Source organism: Hylobates moloch, unplaced genomic scaffold (assembly GCF_009828535.3).
Source record: "Hylobates moloch isolate HMO894 unplaced genomic scaffold, HMol_V3 SCAFFOLD_1, whole genome shotgun sequence".
Classification (NCBI taxonomy): domain Eukaryota; kingdom Metazoa; phylum Chordata; class Mammalia; order Primates; family Hylobatidae; genus Hylobates; species Hylobates moloch.
The window spans coordinates 38,516,190-38,538,725 of NW_026652276.1; the positions used below are offsets into that span (position 1 = coordinate 38,516,190).

Genomic DNA, 22,536 nt, shown 5'->3' on the forward strand with positions numbered 1-22,536 from the left:
AATCTTGGCATCCAGTCTTGCATTTCTAATTAAATTTATAATCCACCTTTCAGCTTCTTCTGGAGTCATGTTCAATTTATCTGCCAACATGTTAATGCTGATACATGGTGGATGCGACAGAAAGTCTCAAATATGAAGAGACGGGCATTTTCAATGAAATCCTCAAGACAAGCCACCAAGAAGAAGTCATTCACAAGCACTGATTCACATTCCCTCAGCTTTTTCTGAGCCCCATCAAAGTCAAAGTTAGCATATAAACATTCAACAAATTCTGTAATTGGGTCTTTATATGTGTAAGACTCCTTGAATAACTTTAACTAGATCTTTTAGAACCTGCCGACGTTTTCGAACATCCTTGTTTGTTATGACTGCTGTAGTCAGATAGCGAAGAATGTGTGGACACATTGTCTGAATTGCATGAAGATATTGTGGCTGATAAAGGAAGAGGTCAATAATATTATCACGACCTTTGGGGTGATTGAAGAAAACAAACAGAGACCAGTGAATGAGCCATGTTCTCTGCTGAAGAGACTGAAGTGGAGAACTCACAGAATTATTATCTATGGTCTCTTTTAACCGTGTAAGGTCTTCCATGTCTGCATTCCAATTCTGCATTAAGATTTCAGAGGCCAGCTTTCCCCAGAGTGAACTTAAAGCATTTCTATCTGTTGCTGGAACCAGCACTCTAAAAAAATAAAGATATTCTGCTGCTCCTGAGTAATTCCCACATTCGTACTGGAATTTTGCATATCTGTAGAGTGTATCTAAATATTACTGCCTAAAACCATGTTTGTCCGCCAGGTAGTCAAAGAGAATCCTACCATCCCTGGTTGACTGCATTTGCCTTGTAGTTTCTGGATCTTCAAACATCTTCACAATTGGTTCTGTTTCTGCCTGAAGCTGTTTCAGTTGTGCAACCACTGTGGTTCTTTTCTCTCTCAAAGCATGAGGAATATCATCAGAATAAAGGTTTTTGTATACATCCATAGCAAAGTCTACCATGTTGGGATCACTAAGAAGGTCCAATTTACCTTGTAATAATTCCTTTTCATTATATATCTCCTTTACAGAGAGAAACTCAAGAAGCGGAAAGACTAGATGCCGATCCAAAAAGTGCGCGATGCCAGTAGTCAAGTCGTACTCCGCCATCTTGCCAAAGAAAAGGGAGTCTGTCTACTTATTGTTAATAAGGAACAGCACTTTAAACATATGTAATGTCATTGAACATATCATATATCAATAAACCATTTATTATATAGAATATACATGTATATGTGTACCTGTATTTCCAGTCTTTATGGCCACCATCTATGTGTATTTAACTCTTCATTCTTGACTTTTCACTGTGGAAACACACCCTTCAATTCAACAATATTTATTGGGTAACTGTTACAAGCTGAATTTTGTCCCCCCAAAATGAGTTTGCTGAAGTCCTTACCCCTAGTACCTCAGAATGTGACTGTATTTGGAGATACAGCCTTTAAAGGGGTAATTAAGTTAAAATGGGGTAGGTGGGGTAAGCTCAAATCCAGTACTATTGGCATTCTTTTAAGAAGAGATTAGAATACAGAGACACCAGACACATGACTGCATAGAGGGATGATCATGTGAAGACACAGGGAGAAGACGGCCACCTGCATGCCAAGAAGAGAGGCCTCAGAAGAAACCAAGCCTGCCAACAGCTTATCTCGGACTTCCAGCATCCAGAACTGGGAGAAAGTAAATTTCTGTTGTGTAAGCAACCGAGTCTGTGTCTTTTTGTTATAGCAGCCCTAGGAAACTAACCCAGCGATGTCTTAGACACTGTGATAGATGGCAGAGACTGGATATTCAGTGATTAAAAAGACACAATTCTTAGCCTTGAGGACAACCCAGTTCTTTATTTCCAGCAAGCTAAACAACAGATCCACTTGGATGTTCCACCATTACTTCAAACACAACTTGTCCAAAACTGAACTCATATGCCTCTCAGCTGTCCTTATGGTTAGCAGACACTTCCCTGTGGCTTCCCCATCACTCGGCACAGTGCCTTGAGCTCGACAAGCACTTGGTATCTATCTGTTGATTCAGTGATGCTGTCAGTCCTCTGCTTTCAGTATTCTTCTCTGTCGCCCAGGCTGGAGTGCAGTGGTGCGATCTTGGCTCACTGCAAGCTCCGCCTCCCGGGTTCACGCCATTCTCCTGCCTCAGCCTCCCTAGTAGCTGGGAGTACAGGCGCCCACCACCGCGCCTGGTTAATTTTTTTTTTTTTTTGTATTTTTTAGTAGAGACGGGGTTTCACCGTATTAGCCAGGATGGTCTCGATCTCCTGACCTCATGATCCGCCCACCTCAGCCTCGCAAAGGGCTGGGATTACAGGCGTGAGCCACTGCGCCCGGCCGGACTTTTCTTCTTCTCACCCTTGTCCAATCTGTCCAATCTTCTTACCCTTGTCCAATCTGTCACCTGTGTCTGTCAGTTTTTCCAAATGTAATTCAATTTCCCTGGTTTCTCATTTCTCATCATTTCATGCCTGGATTAATACAACCAGCCTTCTGATTGTTTTCCTTACTCCGATCTATCTTCAAAATGTTGCCAGACTTCTGCTGGGCACGGTGGTTCACGCCTCTCATCCCAGCATTTTGGGAGGCCGAGATGGGTGGATCACCTGAGGTCAGGAGTTTGAGACCAGCCTGGCTAACATGGTGAAACCCCATTTCCACTAAAAATACAAAAAATTAGCCAGGCATGGTGGTGCACCTGTAATCCCAGCTACTGGGGCTGAGGCAGGAGAATCGCTTGAACCTGGGAGGCAGAGGTTTGCAGTGAGCCGAGATTGCATCATTGCACTCCAGCTTGGGCAACAAGAATGAAACCCTGTCTAAAAAAAAATATATATATATATATATATAGCCAGACTTTTCTTAACCATATCTCTCATCATCCTTTTCTTGACAAATACTGCTGAACTTTTCTGTGTACAAGACAACATGCAAGGTGCTTAAGAAAATATATGTCTGAGTAAGTCACAGGCTTTGCCCTTTGAAGAACTCGTGGTTTTTCGGAGGACTCAGATGCATGCACGAAACATTCTAATACCAATGTGCAAAGTTTTTTGAGAACATATCATAGGATGTAGCAAATAGCTTTATCTAGGGGAACTGGGAATGAAGGAGGAGACAGCTGAACTGCAGTGAGTAGGAGCAGACCAAACAGAAGGAAAAAAGGACATTCTAGACAGAGGGAATGAATAGTCATTGCAAGGGTGTGGAGTTGGGAAAATGGCTGGCACATTTAAAAACGGATTCTACTGCATTGGTTATTAGACCTCTTCAGCTCTAATAAAACAATTTTTCCCAGTGTTTACTAAAAAAACAAAAAAGATGGAAGTTCAGGTTCTGCCATTCTTTCCCACTGCAGGCATTTTTGAGATGGGTGTAATATTTTTGGTTTATTATTAGGTACTAAACACAAGTCATTCACTCACTCTAATATGTATAGCTAATACTACTAGTAGCAGTTTAGTTATCACCTTGGAAAGCTGGCTTAATAATTGCACTCTAACTTGTGTGTGATCAGATAATTGCTGAGTTCTGGTTGGTTGAATTCATTTGTGGTCTGACTGGTATGGACGTCAGAACATTCACAAGGGTTCAGGTTATTGTGATAACTGCTCTTGCATAATAGTTTGTATTAGTTCTAAGTAAATACCTGGAAATGTCCAGTTTTATAGATTTTGCAGATTAAAAGCCTCCCCAAAAGGAATACACTTTTTTTTTTTTTTTTTTTTGAGACGGAGTCTTGCTGTGTCACTCAGGGTACAGTACAGTGGAGTGATCTTGGCTCACTGCAACCTCTGCCACCCAGCTTCACACGATTCTCCTGCCTCGGCTTCCTGAGTAGCTGGGACTACAGGTGGCCTCACCATGCCCAGTTAATTTTTTGTGTTTTTAGTAGAGATGAGGTTTCAGCAATGTTGGCCGGGCTAGTCTTGAGCTCCTGACCTCAGGTGATCCACCTGCCTCGGCCTCCCAAAGTGCTGGGATTACAGGCGTGAACCACCGCACCTGGCCCAAAAGGGCTACTCTTTAGAAAAAAACAACTAAAATAATTGTTTTATTAGGTGTAGGTATGTCATACTCTGTTTACTACATATTTATATTATGTAGGGTATTTAAATCTCACATGCAAGAAGCAGAAATATACTTAAAGGCAAGGATCAAGTGTTCCACAGTTGTTAATGTTTGACTGGGAGGAATGAGACGTCTGTGATTTGGGCCATAGGAGGCCCTTGATTCACCCCTCTATTACTACCCCTAACTCTGTTTCTCCTCTTGGCATTCAGATTCTAAGTGTCAGCTAAGTATCATTTTTTTCCATGAAGTTATCTTAACCTTCTGAGGTTAACCTTCTGAGGTCTGCTGAATTCCCTCTTCCCTTAACTCCTACTGTACTTACAGTCTGTATCAGAGCTTAATATTTAGTTGTTCTCTGGTTATTTCATATGTTCTTGTCCCATGGTAAAATTTCTTGAATGTAGAGATCCCCTTTTAAAGTAAAATCAGCTGGGTGCAGTGGCTCAAGCCTGTAATCCCAGCACTTTGGGAGGCCGAGGCGGGTGGATCACGAGGTCAGGAGATCGAGACCATCCTGGCTAACACGGTGAAACCCCGTCTCTACTAAAAATACAAAAAAATTAGCCGGGCATGGTGGTGGGCGCCTGTAGTCCCAGCTACTCGGGAGGCTGAGGCAGGAGAATGGAATGAACCCAGGAGGCGGAACTTGCAGTGAGCCGAGATCGCACCACTGCACTCCAGCCTGGGCTACAGAGCGAGACTCCATCTCAAAAAAATAAAATAAAATAAAGTAAAATCAACTATTTTTAAATAATATACATTTTATATTGTTGTTTTCCTCAACATTTTAAGAGATTTATCTTCATAAATATTGATTTAGTGCAATTCATTTGTCAATTAAAGAATACAAATTTGTTGTTAAAAGATAAAGTAGGAAAAGAAAGTACCATAATCATACCACTCTGCAATAAACACTTTGTCTTCTTGCATTTCCTTCTAGGTTTTTCCTATATGTTTTCTCATGGGTTCATATTGTATATAATGTTTATAACTTTTTTTTTTTTTTTTTTTTTGAGATGGAGTCTCGCTCTGTCGCCCAGGCTGGAGTGCAGTGGCGCAATCTCGGCTCACTGCAAGCTCCGCCTCCCGGGTTCACGCCATTCTCCTGTCTCAGCCTCTCCGAGTAGCTGGGACTACAGGCGCCCGCCACCACGCCTGGCTAATTTTTTTTGTATTTTTAGCAGAGACGGGGTTTCACTGTGGTCTCCATCTCCTGACCTCGTGGTCCGCCCGCCTCGGCCTCCCAAAGTGCTGGGATTACAAGCGTGAGCCACCACGCCCGGCCAATGTTTATAACTTTTTAATCAACATATTGTGAACATCTTTTCATATCAAAAAATTCTGCAAATCATCATTTTCTTTCTTTTTTGTTGTTGTTTTTGAGACAGAGTCACTCTGTCATCCAGTCTGGAGTGCAGTGGTGCAATCTTGGCTCACTGCAATCTCTGCCTCCCAGGTTCAAGCAATTCTCCCACCTCAGCCTCCCAAGTAGCTGGGATTACAGGTGCACACCACCACACCTAGCTAATTTTTGTATTTTTAGTAGAGATGGGGTTTCACCATGTTGGCCAGTCTGATCCTGAACTCCTGACCTCAGGTGATCTGCCCACCTTGGCTTCCCAAAGTGCTGGGATTACAGGTGTGAGCCACCATGCTCAGCCTTCATTTTCTGTCTCTTTTTTTTTTTTTTGAGACAGAGTCTTGCTCTGTCACCAAGCTGGAGTGCAGTTGCACGATCTTAGCTCACTGCAACCTCTTCCTCCCTGGTTCAAACCATTCCCCTGCCTCAGCCTCCTGGGTAGCTGGGACTACAGGCATGCACCACCATGCCTGGCTAATTTTTTTGTATTTTTAGTAGAGATGATTTTCACCATGTTGGTCAGGATGGCCTCAATCTCCTGACCTGGTGATCCGCCGGCCTTGGCCTTCCAAAATGCTGGGATTATATGCATGAGCCACTGCACCCAGCCACAGCCTTCATTTTCTTAAACAACCTCCCATGGCTAGACATTTAGGGGCTTTCCAAATATTTGCCATCATCCCACAATATCCTAGCTAATGTTTTGTTCTTATTCCTTTGAATATGTTGCCAAACTGCCCTATAGAAAAAGGTTGCAATGATTTCTATTCCCACTTGCAGGTGTGAGAGTGCCTATTTCTTCCCATACTTGTGAACAATGGGTGGAATCATTTTTAAAAATCAGAGACTATTTCATGTATTTCTCTAGTGATTCTAGGCACAGCTGGAGACACAGTGAACATTAAATAAATAAATGCAATTGATTTGATAAATGGATTAATAATAGTGTTTTTGCACTGGGCATGGTGGCTCACACCTGTAATCCCAACACTTTGGGAGGCTGAGGCGGGCAGATCATGAGGTCAAGAGATTGAGATCATCCCGTCCAACATAGTGAAACCCCGTCTCTACTAAAAATACAAAAAATTGGCTGAGTGTGGTGGTGCCTGCCTGTAGTCCCAGCTACTTGGGAGGCTGAGGCAGAAGAATCACTTGAACCCAGGAGGCAGAGGTTGCAGTGAGCTGAGATCATGCCACTGCATTCCAGCCTGGTGACAGAGCAAGACTCTGTCTCAAAAATAATAATGGGCGCAGTGGCTCACGCCTGTAATCTCAGCACTTTGGGAGGCCTTGGCGGGCAGATCACGATGTCAGGAGATCAAGACCATCCTGGCTAACATGGTGAAACCCCATCTCTACTAAAAATACAAAAAATTAGCTGGGCGTGGTGGCATGTGCCTGTAATCCCAGCTACTCCGGAGGCTGAGGTAGGAGAATGGCGTGAACCTGGGAGGCGGAGCTTGCAGTGAGCCTAGATACCACCACTGCACACCAGCCTGGGTGACAGAGTGAGCCTCCGTCTCAAAAAAATAAAAAATTAAAACAAATAAATAAAATAAATAATAATAATAATTGTGTTTTCTCCATGACTTATAGCTACTGAAGTTTTAAAGTAATTAATTACTGGCTGGGCGCAGTGACTCACACCCGTAATCCCAGCACTTTGGGAGGCCGAGGCGGGTGGATCATCTGAGGTCAGGAGTCAAAACCAGCCTGGCCAACATGGTGAAAACCCATCTCTACTAAAAATAAAAAAACTAGCTGGGCATGGTAGTGCACGCCTGCCGTCCCAGCTACTTGGGAGGCTGAGGCAGGAAAATCGCTTGAACCTGGGAGGCAGAGGTGGCAGTGAGCTGAGATTGTGCCACTGCACTCCAACCTGCGCAACAGAGTGAGACGCTGTCTCCAAAAAAATAAAAAATAAAAAATAAAGTAATTAATTACTCATTCACTCAACATATTTACACCACATATGATGGTCTTGATCTGCCTACTAAAAATGAATATAGCATTCAGAAATGAAACAAATACTTTATAAAGTATGAAACATAAATTAAAATGCTGATAACTTGTTTCAAAGGTAATGTGTATAGAAGCTAGCTACTCTTAAAATTTGTCCCAGAGTCCTAAGAGGTCTCCTGAAAAAAAAAAAAAATTGTCTCATTTTTCTAAGAATAGGAAGTACTAAAATTCCTCCTTTGAGAATTAAGAATATGAATTTAGGATAAGAAAACTCTCTCACCCATTAGCTATTAGAGTTTTCAGAATCAGGGGAATTGTGCCAGAGAGGAAGTCAAAATCTGGTGTGGATTTTCATAGTACCAGATATTTCCTTCCATGTGCAGGTGGAATAAAATCAACACTAAAATTTGGCCAGGTGCGGTGGCTCACGCCTGTAATCCCAGCACTTTGGGAGGCCAAGATGGGTGGATCACGAGGTCAGGAGATCAAGACCATCCTGGCTAACACGGTGAAACACCGTCTCTACTGAAAATACCACAAAAAATTAGCCGGGCATGGTGGCGCATGCCTGTAGTCCCAGCTACTTGGGAGGCTGAGACAGAAGAATGGCGTGAACCCGGGAGGCGGAGCTTGCAGTGAGCCGAGATCGCACCACTGCACTCCAGCCTGAGCGACAAAGCGAGACTCCGTCTCAAAAAAGCAAAACAAAACAAAAAAAACACTAATATTTTTGGGGAGAGTTTTAATGTTTCTATCAATTCCTGAAAGCTTATTTTATTTAAAGCTACTTCAGGGATAGGACGACTAGATGAATATTCTATTTAGTTAGGCAATTTAATTTTATAAGTCTCCTGTTCAATTATCAGAAAGATCATATGAAGGTGATAATCGGTCCCACTTCTCCAATGTACAAATCTTTTTATCTTATGTAAAATATTAACCATTAAAAATTAGCATATCTTTAAAAATGACTGATTGGAAACATCATTTAAAACGATATATTCCATAATTTTTTATTCCTCTCCCTATGATTGGTAGAAAGTGCTGGAATTGAGTTTGTAACTCGTAAAGCAATATGTACTGGAAAGAGAATGTGACTGGGGTCAGAAGATACAGACCTTAGTCCAGTATCTTCTAGTAATAGCTGTTTCACTTTAGACAAGTCACTTCATGCCTTAAGCTACAGCTTCCTTTACTATAAACCAAAAATCTGGTTTAGGTCAGCATTTCCCAAAGTGTGTGCTGTGGAACACATGTCTTATAAGATGTTCCATTGGAAAAAGGGTTTCATGATTGAATACATTTGGAAAGCGCTTGTATAAAATATCTACCTCAGAAATTCCCAGTGCACATTAAAATATTAAAACCACCAGAAACCTCTCTAGTTTAGAAACCCATTGAACAGTTTGGCATTCTCATTTGATTAAAGGAACTTAAAATTTTGAGGGGGAATCACACCTACTAAAATCCTGTGGGACTAGAGTTCCAAAGAACACACTTGGGGAAATGATGGACTAAGGTGCCTGGATTTATGGTACTATTCTTTCTCATACAGGTATTCAGCCAGTTCCCTGAAACCTGCTCTTTTCCCATGCTCTTTATTTCAGAGGTCACCACCATTCAGTCACTCTTCTAAACCAGAATCCTGAGGGTCATTCTAAATGTCTCCGTTGCATTCACTCCCTGATATCCAGTTATATATTCTGTAGATTCTACCTCTTTAATATATCTCCCATCTAGTCCCTCCTCCCCATTTTATGACCTCTTGCTTTTATTGAGACCTGCAGCACACATCTCATTAGGATTCAGGTTGTTGACATCACCTCCTAATTTTCTCCTGCTCCAGTCTGGTCTTCTTGGTCTCCAAAACACAAACTCAGTTGTTCTGGAGCTAAAATACTTCAAATATTTTATTATTTACTACATTTCCCAGAGTATCAAATTCAAATTCCTTAGTTTAACATGAGCCCCTTCATGAATGAAGCCCTTCCTACCCTTTCCTCCAACCTCTTTGACTCTTCTCTATGCCTGTTCTGACAAAATGGAATTACTTACTAATACGGTTTGTCTCTGTGTCCCCACCCAAATCTCATAGCTCCCATAATTTCCACCTGTTGTAGGAGGGACCCAGGGGGAGATAGTTGAATCATGGGGGTGGGTCTTTCCTATGCTGTTCTCGTAATAGTGAATAAGTCTCATGAGATCTGATGGTTTGAAAAATGGGAGTTTCCCTGCACAAGCTCTCTTTTTGCCTGCCGCCATCTATGTTAAGATGTGACTTGCTCCTCATCACCTTCCACCATGATTGTGAGTCCTCCCCAGCCACGTGGAACTGTAAGTCCATTAAACCTCTTTTTCTTCTCAGTCTCAGGTATGTGTTTATCAGCAGCATGAAAATGGACTAATACACTTATGATGCCTCTAAAGCATGGTGATGCTTGGTGCTTCCACACACCTGCATAGATATTGTTTTCTTTGTTTGGAATGCTTGTTCTCTCCTTCTTCTGGTTAGCTCCTCCCTATCATTTAACATTCAGTTCAAGAATCTCCCCATCAGGAAGGCTTTCCTGATCTGGGAATGGACTTTCAGTCTAACAATGACTTCCTTACCTGCTTTACCCACTAGACTGTATGCTTTTTGTGGGCAGGAAGCATCATGTCACATCCTTCTTGTCTTTGTATTCCTGGGCCTTAATTGGAGCTTAATAAACTCCGATTGAATGAACGAATGATTTAACGGTTTAAAGAAACTGATGAGAACACTCTTTTCTCAATGACTGAAAGTGACCTTTTTTCTCTTTTAATTAGCCTTGATCTTAGGCTAAGCACTTGGAGGAGAGTTGGCTAAGACCTATGTAAAAGGCACTCAATGGTCTATTTTTTTTTTTTTTTTCTGAGATGGAGTCTCACCCTTGTCACCCAGGTTGGAGTGCAACGGCACGATCTTGGCTCACTGCAAGCTCCGCTCCCAGGTTCAAGTGATTCTCCTGCCTCAGCCTCCTGAGTAGCTGGGATTACAGGCACCCGCCACCATGCTTGGCTAATTTTTGTATTTTTAGTAGAGATGGGATTTCACCATGTTGGCCAGGCTATCTCAAACTCCTGACCTCAGGTGATCTGCCCACCTCAGCCTCCCAAAGTGCTGGGATTACAAGCGTGAGCCACCACTCCTCGCTTCAATGGTCTATTTTTTTAAGGAAGTTTAAATGAATCATCTTCCTTGTAAGGTATCACACAGCCTAGTACATTTAATGACAATAGGATTCATTAAGTTTGGCACCCAGCTGTGTCTAATGTCAACAAACTTGGTCTCAAGGGAAATGAGGTGAAAGACTAGATACATTTGTATAAAATTATCACTTACGAAAAATTTTAAAGCATTTAATTTATAAATACTTATAGTGCAAGATACTATGCTAGATATTGTGGAAGATATAAGGATGAATAAAGTGTTGTATTATATTCACTTTTGGAGGATAACTTCTTGAAATAATTAGGTGGCAAATAATGATTTCCACAAGAAAGGAAGAGAAGTCTAAAAGAAGTTGGTCAGCAGGATCATCTTCATTTATAAGAGATAGTATTACTCTTTTTTATTGTTATTATTTTTTATTATACTGTAAGTTCTAGGGTACATGTGCACAACGTGCAGCTTTGTTACATATGTATACATGTGCCATGTTGGTGTGCTGCACCCATTTATATTAGGTATATCTCCTAATGCTATCCCTCCCCCCTCACCATCCCCCTGACAGGCCCCAGTGTGTGATGTTCCCTGCCTTGTGTCCAAGTGTTCTCATTGTTCAGTTCCCACCTATGAGTGAGATCATGCAGTGTTTGGTTTTCTGTCCTTGCAATAGTTTGCTGGGAATGATGGTTTCCAGCTTCATCCATGTCCCTACAAAGGACATTAACTCAACCTTTTTTATGGCTGCATAGTATTCCACGGTGTATATGTGCCACATTTTCTTAATCCAGTCAAGAGATAGTATTATTCTATACAAGAATATTGACATACCTACTGAACTTAAAATACAAAAGTGCAGTTATGTTTCAAAAGTACAGATATCTAAAGTGTGAAAGGCAGCCAGTATCTGTATTGTATGGTTCTAAATACCAGTTTGAAATAGATTGTGTACCAGTTTGGAACAGATTGTACAAAAAAGACTGAAACCACTTGAAAGTCCTCAAGAATATCAGGAAGTAAGAATGTAATTAACCAAACCAGGATTTGGCCCCGGGACAGAGAAATGAACACTCTCATTCTTAGAGAGGGAGCTAGGATTTCAGGAATGTACAGTCAACGCTTTGTGAAAATTTAAGATAACAAATTCTTAGCAAGCAGATGGGAAGACATGAAAAAGCAATGTTCATTGCAACCAATTTCAGGTCACACTCCCAATTTCTCAATTGTTTTAATGCTGTCAACAAACTTGCTTTGCATGTAGCCAAGCAAACATAACTTAGTTCCATTTGTTCCTTTCTTTGATCAACTTTAGGTGAAGGTCAAAATAAGGACATAACTTAAAATCTAAAAGTCTGCCAAAGTCAAGCCTGCATCTAAAGAGGCAGCAGCTGAGCTTAGCGATAAGGAAAAATGCCGACACCTTACTACTACACAATTCCGATGGGGTGGGGGGACAGAAATTAAGGAGGCAGGATTAACAGATTTCGAAGTTTAAAAAGTAAAGGTCATCGAAATGTCCCGTTTCTAAAAGTTTCCCAATACATTGCATGAAACTGCAGAGACTTTTTGGCCAATGGGATTTCCTAAAGAAGGGCCTCACAGATCTCAAGGAGAATGGTCCTGTAAGTGACCGAGCCAACCCCGGACGCGTTTCTGGAGTCTCTGAATACACACACGGACAGCGTATAAAGGTGGATGCGTACAGCTCCCTGACAGACCTGCTGGAGGCTGCTGTGCCTCCCAGGGCGCTAGGACAGAGGCTGCTGGGCCCGCTTCCTAGGAAAGGCGAGCAGGGGGTGGGGCCGCACTGGGATTTTCCTCCCTACTCATTCATTCTCTGATTCACTCGTTCCTGGAGGCGGCTCACAGGGACGTGCGGAGGAAAGGCGAGGCACGAGCGGAGCCGCGGCTGGGTGCGGCCGAGCGCCAGAGGGGAGGACGGAGGGCGGGCTGGGGGCGCGGGGTAGGGAAGGGCGGCGGGCGCGGCGGCCTGCGCCGGAAGTGAGTGGTTGGCGGCGGGCGGGGGCAGCGCGCGGTCCCGCGCGAGTCGGCCCTACAGTCGGCAGTCCGGCCCTCAACCCCGCCTTCTGCGTCTCGGCTGGACGCGACCACACTCGGCTCCGCCGCCGCGGGGTGCTGCGGCCGCCCCGCCCTCGCCGCCGCTCCCGCCGCCGCCCGCCAGTCAGTCAGTCAGTCAGTCACCGAGCGCGCGGCGCGGGAGCTGCTGGCACTCGCTGCGTCTCTGGCGACGGAGCACCGCGCCTGGGGAGGAGGCGGAGGCAGCGGCTGGAGGAGCGCGAGCGGCGGTTTCCTTGCCGCGACGGTAACGGGGGCCGCGGGAAGGCCGACCGGCTGCCACGGTGAGTGGTTAGCCTCGCCCTCGGGGCCAGGGGAGGGAGCCGGCTGGGCGCGGGGCCGTGAGGCACTCCTGCCGCTCCCGCCTCCATTTTCCCGGCGCCCGGCCCCGCCATCCGGGTGCGGTACGGTCGGCGGCAGCCTGGGGCGGGGTCGTTGCCAGGTTGGGGCTCGGGCCGGGGCTGGCTGGACCGCTCCCGGCTGGTGGATGGAGGTCGGTGGGGCCTGGACTGCACCCTGCTCCCCTGGGGACCGCGACGGAGGGAGACAATGAGATAAGGGGCTGCCTGGGAAGGGTGCGGTTAGGCTTCTCCGACCCAGCACCCGGGGCTGGTGGCCCCGGACCGCAGGGAGGAAAGGACTCTCCCCCGCCCAGCTGCAGAAACCAGCTACTTGGATGTCGGGTTGCTTGGGCTTCGATGCCCCCATCTTTCATAGATGAGTTCAGTGCAGAGATTTTGAAAGGCGGGGCGCCTTCTGTGTCTTCTTTCTAATTAAACAGGCTAAGTAATTGCTTCATTGCTTTTTAACCCCGTCTCCTCTTGCGGTGTGTATTATACATTCCCGCCGGAAATCCAAACTGCAATTCATGGCGGGGGGAGGTGGACGGAGGGAGGGGGCAATGTGATAGTATTAGGATGCCTTCGTGTTAAGACAGGTTGAAAGATAAGGTTTTCTTAAGGCAGTGACTTAGGGTGTCCTCACTGTGTGAGCTGGAAACCGCACAAACCTTATTGCTTATAAGCTCGAAGACATGGTTTAATATGAAATAAGAGCCTTGGGGGAGGGTGTAAGTGTTACATGTGTCTTGCGTGTGTGCATTTATTAAATTCTTTGGGAAGATCCGTTGGGGAAATCCGGGAGAATGGAAAAGTTCTTCACTCAGTCTTCCAATAAGGGTTGATGTTGTCTGCAGCATTTCTCAGGGAAATGTGGAGAGCTGCTTACGTAGGTAAAGTCCACCGTTAAGGAACAGTAAAGGTAACGGGTTAGGGATGAGGCGTGATCGGATTATTAAAGAGTCAGTTCATGGGGATATTAAATTCAGGAAACATTTATGGAATACCTACTCCGTCATTTAGGCTGGGGGACACCAGGTGAACAAGCATGGCGTGGTGGAAAGAGCTCTTCGGAGTGGGGGAAACCGTACGCCCTGGAATTGGCTTGCAACGTGATGTTGGATAAGCTATTGAACTCTGCAGTACGTTCCCTATCAGTAAAATGGGAATAACACCACCTGTTTACCTACCCAGATGTTTTTCATGTAGATTAAATGATATAATGTATGCAAAATGCCTCGCACCTTGCCTGGCATAGAGGTGTTTAACAGCACCTTAAATTCCTTTCCTCTTCGGGGTGGTTTTTTTAGGGGTGCGGTGCGGGGGGCTAGTGAATGTAGGTAATTGTAATACAGTGCATTATATAATAAAATGTTGAGGTGTAGAATAGGAGAGCGAAGAAGAGAGATTAATTCTAAATTGAGGGAGGAATGCATGGAAGCGTCGGCATTTAAGTGAAACCTTTAAGGATGAGTAGGATTTCAGCAGATTCAGATGGGGAGGAAGACATTTCACATGGTGGTGCTATCCTTTGAGAGCCGAATTGAGGGGGAGGACCTTTGGGGGAGGGGCAAAATAGGGACGCTCAATAGCTTTTAACTCTTGTTGAGTCTGACCTTCAAAGATTGTCTCCGTTATTTTGCTTTTTGTGTGGTGAATTTCCCAGAAACCAGATACAGGCCTACTCAAGTAAGTACAAAAAGCTTAATTCATGATTTTTTGGATTAATAATTTTGTATAATTTAGATTGCTGTCTCCTGTTTGAATTTAATAAAGAATTATTTGTAGATGTTGCCTTGTGATAAACATTAGCTTTATTTGGTAGAAGCAGCAGCTTATTTTTCAGACTCAGAGGTCTCACTAAGATTATAGAGTATGTAACTGGGTGAAAGGAGTGGAGTAGTGGGCACTATTGAGTGTGTTTTCACAAATATTTAACACTATTTTCCAAAGAGGTGTTTTTAACCATTGTCTTTGAGGATAATTATGTCTTTTGGTTTTGCTGCCTTTTGGTTCTCACCCCATAAATACTTATTAGATTGGCATCGTGGATAACTGTCACACTATTCACAGATTCTTGGATACACATTATAGAATCTCATGGCTTTGGTTGCCTTGGTTTGGAAGTAGTTGAATGTCAACAGTAGTATTGTTAATCCCAAACACTTAATTTTAGGAAAATTAATATTAGTGAAACAAGATGTGACTTCAGGCAGATAACTTATCTTGGACTCTTAGTTCCTTTACCTATAAAATGAGAAGTTTGGATTAGATCACTGCTTCTTACTGTTTCACTGAACTTGAGAATTTCAAAGATTCTGCAGATGTTTGACTTAAATCTCAATAAAAATGTATCTTAAACTTGTAATAATAGAAAGTGGCCACTATATGACATACACTGTTTTAAACACTTTATATGTGATAATTTATTTAATTCTCACCATAACCCTATAAAATAGAGTCTATTATTTGAGAAAATAGGCACAGACAATAAGTTGCCCAAAGAATGCAGAGCTATAGTGGCAGAGCTGGATTTGAAACCGGGCAGCCTAATTCTTAAGCTTGTATTCTTAACCATGTTTTTACACTGCCACTAAAGCAACACACGCATATACTCTTTGAAAGAAATGTGGTAAAGTATGCATAACATACAATTTACCATTTTAACTATTTTTAAGTGTACAGTTCAGTGGCTTAAGTACATTGTTGTGCCATCATCACCACCATCTCCAGAACTTTTTTATCATCCCAAACTGAAATTCTTCCCGTTAAACAGTAATTCTAGAAGCCACAGCGTGCTATGATCATGCACACTGGGTGACAGAGTGAGACCCTGTTCAAAAACAAAACAGTAACTATTCACTTCCCTCCCTCTATCCTACCCGACTAGTAACTTTTCTACTTTTGACTCATACAATATTGATTCTTGTGTCTGGCTTATGTTACTTAGCATACTGTCTTCAAGGTCATCCGTGTAGGATGTATCATAATTCCATTCCTTTTTCAGACTGATTAATATTCCATTGTATGTATATACCACATTTATGGGTATTTGGGTTGTTTCCACCTTTGGGGTACTGTAATGCTGCCTTGAGTGTTGGTATACAACTGTCTGAATCCCTGGTTTCGGTTCTTTTTTCAGTATTTCTGTATACCCAGAAATGGGATTGCTAGATTGTATGCTAATTCTATATTTAATTTTTGAGGAAGTGCCATATTGCATTCCACAGCAGCTGCACCATTTTACATTCCCGCTAGCAATGCACAAAGGTTCCAGTTTCTCCGTATCTTGCCAACACTTCTTTTCTAGTGTTTTTTTCTTTTTATGTTTTTGATAATAGCTCTTCTAATGGGCTTGGGGTGGTATTTCATTGTGGTTTTGATTTGAATTTTCCTAATGATTAGTGATGTTGAGCATCTTTTCATATGCTTATGTCCACTTGTATATCTGCGGAGAAATGTCTATCCAAGTCTTTGACTCATTTTTAAAGTAGGTTGTTTTTTGGTGAGTTGTAGGAGTTCTTTGTACACTCTGGATATTAACACCTTATCAAATATATGATTTGCAAACATTTTCTCCCATTTTATGGGTTGTCTTTTCACTGTCTTGATAGTATCCTTTTGCACAAATTTTTTTTTATACTTCAAGTTCTGATGTACATGTGCACAACGTGCAGGTTTGTTACATAGGTATACGTGTGCCACGTTGGTTTGCTGCACCCATTAACTCGTCATTTACATTAGATATTTCTCCTAACGCTATCCCTCCCCCAGCCCCCCACTCCCCAAACACAGAAGTTTTAAATTTTGAAGAAGTCCAATTTATTTTTTCTTCTGTCTGTGCTTTTGGTGTCATGTCCAAGAAATTGTAGCCAAATCCAATGTCATGAAGGTTTTCCCTGTTTTCTTTTAGGAGTTTTATAGTTTCAGCTCTTATGTTTAGGTCTTTGATCCATTTGGGGTTAATTTTTGCAAATGTGTTAGGTAAGGGTCCAAATTTATTCTTTTGCATATTCAGTTTTCCCAGTCATTTGTTGAAAGGACTGTCCTTTCCCCGTTGAATGGTTCTGGCACTCATACTCATTCATATATACGCATGTGTATATTTATATGTATGCATGTGTGCATATAATTTTTTTTTTTTTTGAGATGGAGTTTTACTGTGTTGCCCAGGCTGGAGTGCAATGGCACAATCTCAGCTCACTGCAACCTCTGCCTCCCAGGCTCAAGCAATTCTCCTGCCTCAGCCTCCCGAGTAGCTGGGATTACAGGCATACACCACCGTGCCCAGCTCATTTTTGTATTTTTAGTAGAGACAGGGTTTCATCATGTTGGCCCGGCTGATCTTGAACTCCTGACCTCAGGTGATCTACCTACCTCGGCTTCCCAAAGTGCTGGGATTACAGGTGTGAGCCATCACGCCCGACCTAAATTTTTTTTAACACATTGAAGACCATAGTGCTACATGGTTATACGTGGTTAATTGTGGGGGTGCGATGGGCCAGACATTCCTAAGAATAAAGCTTTTCCTTTTATTGTTTAAAACATTTGGATCAGTGTATTTGAAGAGTATCCTGAAGACTGTAGATGGGACTGTTAAGAGCTGCAACTGCTTACCTGGGTGAAATCAAAGCATACAAAAATAAATGGATTGTTTAACATCTCTAACCCTTAATTTATCTCTTTATTTGAGTTTACAATAAAATAACAATGTATTTGAACGTAAAATAGCAATGCTTTTGCCAGCTTTATATATTTGAGAGGCTGTGTAAAATTTCATCTGGTTGAGTTTTGTTGTGAAATAGTTTTTAAAACCCCAGATTATATGATCTCTAAAGCTTTTTCATATGCTCTTCTTGCTATTAAGGTATTTTTCATGCTTTAAGGCAGATGTCTTAAACTATATCACTTATGTCTTATAAATTGGCTTTTTGAAAAGTATATATGTATTTGCTCTTAATAAAATGCATACTGTTTTTCTGCTCTAAGCAGAGCTACGCATAATAGAGAAATCTAAGATAGGTATTCTGTTCTCCACAATAGAGAGGATGCCAGTTTAGGTATAAAATATGAGGAATCAGTAGAAGATGACACTGAAGAAGCAGGGACCACAAAGAAGCAGAAGGGTCTATGAGTTGAAAATGGGTGAACAGATAAGGTTTAGAAAAGGAGGAACAAGTCATCCCTTTAGATGAGAAGAAAAACAAGATCAGGAAGCCAAGGACTTACCATTATGTTACACTATTAAAATTTAAGCCCTGTGATGAAGAATGGTGATAGCTAGCAAAAATTGGACTGTAAACATATTCAGTAGGCCCAGTATTATTGTAGAATCTTAAGTCAATTTTGCAATGGTATTTAAAACTTTGGCTGTGTGCGGTGCCTTATGCCTGTAATCCCAGCACTTTGGGAGGCCGAGGTGGGTGGATTGCCTGAGGTGGGGAGTTCTAGACCAGCCTGACCAACATAGAGAAACCCCATCTCTACTAAAAATACAAAAAATTAGTCGGGTGTGGTAGCGCATGCCTGTAATCTCAGCTACTTGGGAGGCTGAGGCAGGAGAATTGCTTGAATCTGGGAGGTAGAGGTTGCGGTGAGCCGAGATTGCGCCATTGCACTCCAGCCTAGGCAACAAGAGCAAAACTCTGTCTCAAAACAAAACAAAGCAAGTAAAAAACTTGGATGCTTTTTTGGAAATTACTTTTAGAAGGATTTTACTGAGTTTGATAAGTGAAGAAAAGTATTAGCTAAATCAGTAGAGCAGGCCAGGTGCGGTGGCTCATGCCTATAAACCTAGTATTTTGGGAGGCTGAGGCAGGTGGATAGCTTGAGCCCAGTTTGGGACCAGCCTGAACATGGCAAAACCCTGTCTCTACAAAATATACAAAAATTAGGCAGGTATGATGGTGTGTGCCTGTAGTTCCAGTTAACTCGGGAGGCTGAGATTGGGAGGATCACCTGAGCCTGGGAGGTCAAGGCTGCAGTGACAGAGTGAGACCCTGTCTCAAAATAAATAAATACAGCAAAACAACCAATAATATGACTTGAAAATATATTCTTTATATATCCCAAATTTTGCATGTTTCCCAAATATAATTTGTTTTAATTTTCCAATAATGTTTACTTTATAAAGAATAATTCTTTCTTGGCTCATTTGGTTTATTTCATATTGTAACAAATGACATTGGAAACTGGTAAAGGAAATCAGTGATCCTACTTATCTGTGAATAGTGTACTTAATAAACAGTAATGGTTCAAAATGTTTTTTACCCTAAGTTTTTAGAATAAACATATACAGTTTAAGGCAGCAGCAGTGAATATGATACATTATATTTGAAAAATCTTGGTTATAGTACTCGTTAACACAGAAATTTCCAAATCTGGCTCTTGAATCTGTTTATTATGTTACTGGTTTTTAATGCTTCTCTTAGCTGACAAGGCAGCTCATGTAGGAACATATATCCAAAAAGAAAAAGTGCCTCTTTGGCTGTACTTTCTATTAGGAGATACTGTTAAGTTTGTATCCATCAATTGTGCAGATTGGGCTAGTACAAAGTTTGCTCTCCCTATTTGTCAATCAGCTATTCTTGCAAATCAGTGTGAGGATTTGTATTTATAAATTTTTAATAAATGGATTCAAAATCCACCAAAACTGTGTTTGGAAGGCATTTAAAAGTTACAAATGGCTTCTCTGTTCTTAGAGTGTGCAGATATGAGTATTTTAAGATGACATACATTTTTTTTTTTTTTAGAATACAGCTATTTTCTTACCAAGTGTTAAAACGTCTCATTTACCTTTAAGGTACAGATGCATTAACCGTGTTTTTGTTTTTAAAAACTGTGTCTAGGTAGCATACTGCCACAGCACAGCCACTTGTCACAGAAATTCAGCAAATTTGGAACTCTACTCTTTTTATAAAAGATAAATGCTTACTTCATCTTTAAATTGCACAATTTTTTTAATGATTTGCCATGAGACAAACCTGTTTGGTACAAAATACCATGATCACTCCTTAACAGCATCAGTAACAACATCCTTTAACACTTGGCTCTGTTCTTCCTTCAGTTTCTCTTTTGTTCTGCCTTGCCCTTGGACTTAAACCTTACCCTCTCCTCCAACTTTGTTTCATTGAAGTCAAAGCAGCTGCTTCATGAAGGATTATATAATACAGTTTTCTATACTTTTTTTTTTTTTTTTTTTTGAGACGGAGTTTTGCTCTTGTTGCCCAGGCTGGAGTGCAATGGCGCGATCTTGGCTCACCGCAACCTTCGTCTCCCGGGTTCAAGCGATTCTTCTGCCTCAGTCTCCCGAGCAGGTGGGATTACAGGCATGCGCCAACACACCTGGCTAATTTTTTGTATTTTTAGTAGAGACAGGGTTACTCTATGTTGGTCAGGCTGGTCTCGAACCCCTGACCTCAGGTGATCTGCCCACCTCAGCCTCCCAAAGTGCTGTGGTTACAGGCATGAGCCACCGCAGCCAGCACATAAAACGTTTTTATTGAGGAAATCATTTACTGTTGAGAATATGTCTTCTCTGGAATACCAGTCTCTTGTAGAAGCTCATAAAAGGGTAGATCCTTTATTATTGAAAAAGAATCAATATATCAAAGATAGTAACTACTATCACTCTAGCCTCACAATACCTAGAATTATTTAATACCAGAATACTCATGTTACTTTATATGATGTGTGATTCTGTGACAGGTGGCCATGGTGAAGACACCAGTGTCTGTATGTTAAGGATAAATATGTATTATATATAAAATACATGTGTGTATTAAGATAAGGATTAAATAAAAATAGAACTTCTAATAAGAGTTCTTATACCCCAGTGAATCATCACTCATACCTCCTGGGGTATAAATGGAGGTAACCATTTTGGAAACCACTATACAGTCTTACTGAAGTATTGTTAGGCCAGGGCACGGTGGCTCACGCCTGTAATCCTAGCACTTTGGAAGGCCACGGTGGGCGGATCACCTGAGGTCAGGAGTTCTAGACCAGCCTGGCCAACGTGGCAAAACCCTGTCTCTACTAAAAACACAAAAATTAGCTGGATGTGGTGGCATGTGCCTGTAATCCCAGCTACTCAGGAGGCTGAGGCAGGAGAATCACTTGAACCTGGGAGGGAGAGGTTGCAGGAGCTGAGATCGCACCATTGCACTCCAGCCTGGGTGACAGAGCAAGACTCCGTCTCAAAAAAAAAAAAAAGAAATATTGTTAATAATGAGCTTTTCATATTAAGTTCCACTTCATAGTGTATAGGTGTATAGTATTCTTTTTTTTTTTTTTTTTTTTTTGAGATGGAGTTTCACTCCTGTCTCACTGCACTAGGCTCACTGCAACCTCTGCCTTCTGGGTTCAAGCGATTCTCCTGCCTCAGCCTCCCAAGTAGCTGGAATTACAGGCGCCCACCACCACACTCGGCTAATTTTTGTATTTTTTGGTAGAGATGGGGTTTTAGCATGTTGGCCAGGCTGGCCTTGAGCTCCTGACCTCAGGTAATCTGCCTGCTTTGGCCTCGCAAAGTGCTGGGATTACAGGCCTGAGCCACCTCGCCTGGCCAGTGTATAGTATTCTTACATGAAGTCATCATAAAGCACTTGGGACAAGACATTCTGGTTCTAATACTAATTGGAAAGTAATGTTTGTGGAAGAAAGTAGATAATTTCAGCAAAGTGAAATTATTCCACATTATATCAGAAATCATAGTATCACTTTGTACCCCATAAATGTATATACCTATAATTTTTCAACATATACAGTAATAAAACGTTTTTTAAAAAACATTAGCAAATTGAGACTTTAATAAAATTTATTCTTCAACACAGTTGAAATTACAGGCTTATTTCAGAAGCCTAAATTTGAATTTTGCATTATCCTTTTAGGAATTATTCAAGGTGAATTTAAAAGGACCCTTAATTAAAAATAAAAAATTAAGTATTTAACTTAGTAATTGAGTAGTGTTTTATAGGCTCACAATTTTTTCACGTCCATAGTATTTTTTTTCTGAACACCTCTAGCAAGGTATACAACATTTTCCATTACCCTGCTCTTTATCTTTTCCTTCTCTCTGCTTTCTTTGCGTATCCCCAAAGCAACTGCAGTCATAGTTGCTTGAGCACAGGTAAGTTTTGCCTGTTTTATAACTTTGTATTAATTAAATCATAACCATGCTTTGGTCTCCAGCTTCTTGCATTCAGCATGTGTGTTTTTTGTTTTGCTTTGTTTTTCTGAGACAGAGTCTCACTCTGTCACCCGAGCTGGAGTGCAGCGGCCCAATCTTGGCTCACTGCAAACTCTGCCTCTCAGGTTCAAGCAATTCTTCCACCTCAGCCTCCCAAGTAGCTGGGATTACAGGTGTGCGTCACCGCGCCCAGCTTATTTTTATTTTTATTTTTTTGTATTTGTAGTAGAGATGCGGTTTTACCGTGTTGGCCAGGCTGTCGGCATATTTTTAGATTCATCCATGTTGTTGCTTATATCAGTAGTTCC

The 22,536-nt window shown here is 41.9% G+C and overlaps 1 protein-coding gene and 1 pseudogene across 2 annotated transcripts in view; one reads left to right on the forward strand and one right to left on the reverse strand.

Annotated features, from left to right (window-relative positions):
- Positions 1-3: 3 nt before the first annotated feature.
- LOC116476655 (eukaryotic translation initiation factor 3 subunit E-like) lies at positions 4-1,153 on the reverse strand (annotated as a pseudogene).
- Positions 1,154-12,690: 11,537 nt separating this feature from the next.
- The window catches only part of RAPH1 (Ras association (RalGDS/AF-6) and pleckstrin homology domains 1), a 110,882-nt gene continuing 101,036 nt past the window's right edge, over positions 12,691-22,536 (forward strand). For both annotated transcript variants that reach the window (XM_032754826.2, XM_032754824.2), the window contains exon 1: positions 12,691-12,984. The gene's annotated coding sequence lies outside the window, so the exon portion shown is untranslated. The remainder of the gene's footprint in view (positions 12,985-22,536) is intronic.